General features: G+C 42.8%; 1 pseudogene; it reads left to right on the top strand.

Annotated features, from left to right (window-relative positions):
* The first annotated feature begins 3,343 nt into the window (after positions 1–3,343).
* Positions 3,344–4,582, top strand: LOC114198155 (dnaJ homolog subfamily A member 2 pseudogene; annotated as a pseudogene).
* The last annotated feature ends 1,051 nt before the right edge of the window (positions 4,583–5,633 follow it).

The following is a 5,633-nucleotide window of genomic DNA, read 5'->3' as shown; positions in this document are numbered from 1 at the left end:
AGGGGCTCCCTCTGGTCCTAGGATTTGGTGTTTGTTCCTGATCGTCACAGCATTCAGAACCTGACTTCTTCCAGTTCTCAGCATTTCATGGTTCTTCAGCTGGAAAGTTCCACCTACCTCCAACTCCACAGGAGCCAACAACTAACAAAGCCTTTTGGCTTCTGCTCCTTTTGAGCCAACTCTACTCCGGCAGAGAGAAGAATATTGAGGACAAAACTAGATGTGTTGGACTCATCTCTGAAATTCAGCCTCTCTCCCTCTCTGACTTTGACCCTGACCCAGGCTTCAGCTTCCTTATCTGCAAAATGAAGATGATAATATCTACTCTGCCTATACCCAAGTTTGTTATATTGATCAAATCCACTGAAATGATAAAAGTGAATTTGCTTTAAAACATTGGAAGATATAACAAATGTAAATGAATAAAATAATCTTCAACTTTATTTTAGTTAATTTTAAATTTGTAACACTGCAAAACAGAAAAAAAATATTTTCTGCTGGAAAAAAAAAAACTGAGTTTCAATCCTTGTTCTGTTACTAATTTGCTGTGTGATTTTGGGTAAGTTCTTTGACCTCTCTGAACCTCAGTGTCATCATCTGTACTCTTACTCAATGCTCTTTTCTTTGCAAGTAACCAGAAGCCATCTTTGATTCAAGGAAAGGGAGAGAACACCAGGCTATTTTACAGAACCCAAGGGCAGGATGTGCAATCAGGCCTCATGTGCAAAGAGGACCAAGAAACGTGAAGTCCTCAGGGATCCAGGCATTTTGTCACTTCACCTCCTTTTACCTCATGCATTATGAGTTTTCATGACTGCGTCTCTTTACAGACTGGTTTTTGGGGGGCTTAATGAGATTTCTAGAAGTTCTTACCTCAGACTTTAGTGACATGGTGTAAAATTGCTCTCCAGAATTTTGTCATCATTTTGTAATCAATTTTGTAATCTAACTGTGCACTATTTCTCAATACCATTACCAATCCCAAATACTGTTATTCTTTTAAAGAGTGGTCATTCTCATAGGTGAAAACTGGTTTTTCAATCTAATTTCCATTCCTCTTATCACTGATAAGATTAAGAATCGTTATGTTTGTCTTTCTTTTTTTTAATTTTTGATTTTTTGAGATATCATTGGCATATAATATTATCTTAGCTTCAGGTGTACAACATAATGAATCGGTATTGGTACGTATTGTGAAATGATCACCACCACAAAGCTATTAACATCTACCACCACACTTAGTTTCAAATATGTTTTCTCTTGTAATGAGAACTTTTAAGATCTATTCTCTCAGCAACTTTCAAATATATACTAGTATCATTAGCTATAGTTAACATGCTGTCCAAACTGGCTTTCCCAACATCTCCATGCATATGGCATAAAATGACTGCCAGCACTCCAACCAACTGGCACCCAGCATGTCAGTATCAGGAAAGAAGAGCTGATGGGCCCAACTTGGGTCCAGGATCTACCCCTGGTCCCCTCATCCACGGTCAGGAGAAAGGCATCAGAGTAAAACATGGCACTGGGACCTGACAATATGAGAAGTGATTTTCAGAGATGAAGGCCATGGGTTCAAGGAAGACTAGAAACATGTTTGGGCTGACCGAAGACTTTGTTGTGACTACACAGCAACCCAGCTTCTCCCTCTACCCAACGCCTGCCTCCTTCCTTTCCCCATGGGTATTAAACCTAGGAACTCATCCCAATAAATATCCCACATGCCAGTCTCCAGCCTAGAGCCCGCTTCCTGGAGAATGCCCCTGTACGAGCTGCGCACTACGTCTGCAACAGAGAGATACAATGTGTAAGGTGCTAATGGTTGTCATAGGATGTGTATAGAAGGTACTTGGTGCATGTTAGTTTCTTTTACTTTTTCTGCTTTTCCAGAGGGCAATTCACAGCAAAACCTGGTACTTAACTCTCCAGGATCAGGGTCTTGTTCATGTGACTCAGATCTGAGGTCAGAAATTAAGACCTAGGCCAGGATCAGCTTCTCTCCATCAGAGAGCAAGATCCAAGCAGAGCTCAGCAGCTGGACCAAAAATAGGAGCCAGGAGACATTACCTGTCAGAAATCTTGGGCCCTGTTCCTCCTCCTCCTCCAGTACCATGTACACTATCCCACCAGACCTCAGGAGTAGACACACTGTTTTTAGGAGATTAATCATCAACAGTACATCCAGTGCCCACCATGTACCAGTCTCACATCTTAGGCAGATGATGAGGTTTGCATTTATAAAAGTATAATCAGCAACAAAAGATACATGAAACATGATGAATAAGTGTCCAAGACTGGAACAGACCATAAATAAAGGCACAAAAGAAGGACAATATCATGTCCTGCTGAGAGAATAAAAGAGAGTTTAATGGGAACATCTGGGGCTTGAAGAATAAAATGAATTCATGAATTTAGAGCTTCTGATAGACAGAGATGATGGAGAGCATCCCTGAAACAGGCACTTAGGCCTGAAGAAAAGGGCAGCATCCAGGCTGCCTGTCAACTCCACATGTCTTGAAACTCATGAAGCACAATATAGAATTGAGGCCCCTGAGGTTGTTCAGGCTGCAGCCCAGGACTAAGCATATTTGAGGAAAAGTGAACAGTGTGTGGTGCTGATGATTTAAGTAGTCAAATGGCCCTGGACTCAGAGGGAGGGGGGGTGAGAGGGAGAGAGGCACTAGGGCCTCTAGACTATACTTGGCTCTTCTTTATGGAGGCCTGCGTGGCCTGCCACCAGAATTTGAGTTCTGCAATCTAGAACTATATTAGGCCACATCATTTTCTTTAAGCGTCTTAGGAAGCAGAGAAAGTGTAGTTATCCCCGAGACCCTAGAGAGCTCACTCAAGGATCAAAGCCAGAGAAGACTTGCTCAGAAGACTGGATGAATGTTCTGAGCCTTATGGAGTGGGCTGGACACTGAGCCAAGTGCAGTAGAGACAAGGCAGAAGAGGATTCATATTCACCACAACCTGATGAAGAAGGCGCACATTATTCCCATTTGCAGATGGGGAAATCAAGGCACAGTAATGTTATGTGACTTTCCCATGATCCAAAAGCTCAAACCTGCACAGTCCACCACCAAGGCCCATGCTCCTACCTCTTCATCTGACAGCAGGGTAACGTCCCACTTCAAGGTGAGAGCAGCGTGGCCTGAGGCCTAGAATAAGGCCTAACATTACGTGGGGTGTTGGGGGGGGCGGGGGGAGTATAGAAGCAGGCACATTCGCTCCATCAGCTTGGTGAAGCTGGGATAAAGAAAAACCTTCAAGTGGCTGTGGGTCTGGCTGTGCTCCGTCCGCTCCGTCGCCTTCTTCCCTAAGCGCTGCCAGGCCGGCCGCCATGGCAAACATGGCCGACACCAAGCTATACAACATCCTGGGCATCCCGCCCAGCGCCAGCGAGAACGAGCTGAAGAAGGCATACAGAAAGTTAGCCAAGGAATACCATCCTGATAAGAATCCAAATGCTGGTGACAAATTCAAAGAAATCAGTTTTGCATATGAAGTACTGTCAAATCCTGAGAAGCGTGAATTATATGACAGATATGGAGAACAAGGTCTTCGGGAAGGTAGAGGTGGAGGTGGTGGCATGGATGATATTTTCTCTCACATTTTTGGTGGGGGATTGTTCGGCTTCATGGGCAATCAGAGTAGAAGTCGAAATGGCAGAAGAAGAGGAGAAGACATGATGCATCCACTTAAAGTGTCTTTAGAAGATCTGTATAATGGCAAGACAACCAAACTACAACTTAGCAAGAATGTACTCTGTAGTGCATGCAGTGGCCAAGGTGGAAAGTCTGGAGCTGTTCAGAAGTGTAGTGCTTGTCGGGGTCGAGGTGTACACATCATGATCAGACAGCTGGCTCCAGGAATGGTACAACAGATGCAGTCTGTGTGTTCTGACTGTAATGGAGAAGGAGAGGTAATTAATGAAAAGGACAGCTGTAAAAAATGTGATGGGAAGAAGATGATTAAAGAAGTCAAGATTCTTGAAGTCCACGTAGACAAAGGCATGAAACATGGACAGAGAATTACATTCACTGGGGAAGCAGATCAGGCCCCAGGAGTGGAACCAGGAGACATTGTTCTTTTGCTACAAGAGAAGGAACATGAGGTGTTCCAGAGAGATGGGAATGACTTGCACATGACATATAAGATAGGACTTGTTGAAGCTCTATGTGGATTTCAGTTCACATTTAAGCACCTTGATGGACGTCAGATTGTGGTGAAATAGCCCCCCGGAAAAGTAATTGAACCAGGATGTGTCCGTGTAGTTCGAGGGGAAGGAATGCCACAATATCGTAATCCCTTTGAAAAAGGTGATCTCTACATAAAGTTTGATGTGCAGTTTCCTGAAAACAACTGGATCAGCCCAGACAAGCTTTCTGAGCTAGAAGATCTTCTGCCATCTAGACCAGAAGTTCCAAACGTAATTGGAGACCCAGAGGAGGTAGAGCTTCAAGAATTTGATAGCACTCGGGGCTCAGGAGGTGGTCAGAGGTGTGAAGCCTATAATGATAGCTCTGATGAAGAAAGCAGCAGCCATCATGGGCCAGGAATGCAATGTGCCCATCAGTAAACTCTGCAGACAGATTGCACAGGTGGATTTTCTTTCCACCTTTGCCGGGTTTGCTTTCAGCGATCCAGCTGGAGTGTCTGGTCAGTCCAGATGAACTGATGGGCATCTGTTGGTCTATGTGTAACTTTTAAAATTGGTATAGTTATCTACAGAGTGTATAATTTAAACTAACCACAAAGCTTTACATCTTCATTTTGACTGTTCTGTAGCAGAATAAAGCACTTGAAAGGAAACAAGACTCCCTTTCACACATGGGTTATAAGTTTCAGTCCTGGTATCTGTGCTTGATTTTTATCAGTTTTGTGTAGATTTTATGTTCCATATTTTAAATCCAAATCCCACATTGTAAAGTCTGTGTACAATTTGTCCTGAAGCCTTGTGTTTGGCTGCACCTGCGTAAGCTGCTACAAATAGAATAAAGAATTTCATAGCCTGTATCTATCATTTAGATGCATGGAAAAATGGGCTTTGCACACAATGGGTTTGGAGCTGACTGGGAACAATGGAAAAAAAAAAAAAAACATTAGCTGTGGTTGTAAAGTCCTCCCCCCCCCCTTTTTTTTACCATCTTGTGAAAGGTTTCTGAAACTCGATAATAAAAAGCAGTTGGTATAAAAAAAAAAAAAGAAAAAGAAAAACCTTCAAGTGAGGCAGGAATGAGTAATTGACGAGCATAACTGTGATTATAAGGCATAATTACAATTAGCTTCACAAGAGTGTTAATCATGAAAATAATTACATGTCAGGTTTCCTCGCAAAGAAGAGAGAATGTAATTAAGTGGCCCAAAGGGGGTGAAGAAAACATGCCTCCGGGTGCTAGAGGTATGGGGTGAAGAGCTGATGATTTAAGGGGAAAAGTTTTGTCAGTGTTTCCAATGAATCAACTCATTCCTTCCATCAAAATACAGGGACCTAGGTAAGAACAAAGCGTGGCTTGAAATTGTTCTTCCAAACAAAGCAAAACCCAACTTAAGGGATGAGGCAGAACAATGCAGAGTTTAAAAGCCAGGCAGCCTTGAAGTCAACTTTTTTTTTTTAATTTTGCTAGCTA

This window comes from Eumetopias jubatus, unplaced genomic scaffold (assembly GCF_037043125.1).
Source record: "Eumetopias jubatus isolate StellerSeaLion01/CBP00866 unplaced genomic scaffold, mEumJub1_p1.0 scaffold_2, whole genome shotgun sequence".
NCBI classification, from domain to species: Eukaryota; Metazoa; Chordata; class Mammalia; order Carnivora; family Otariidae; genus Eumetopias; species Eumetopias jubatus.
The sequence above is the reverse complement of the archived record's forward strand: the minus strand, read 5'-3'. Positions and strand labels throughout refer to the sequence as shown.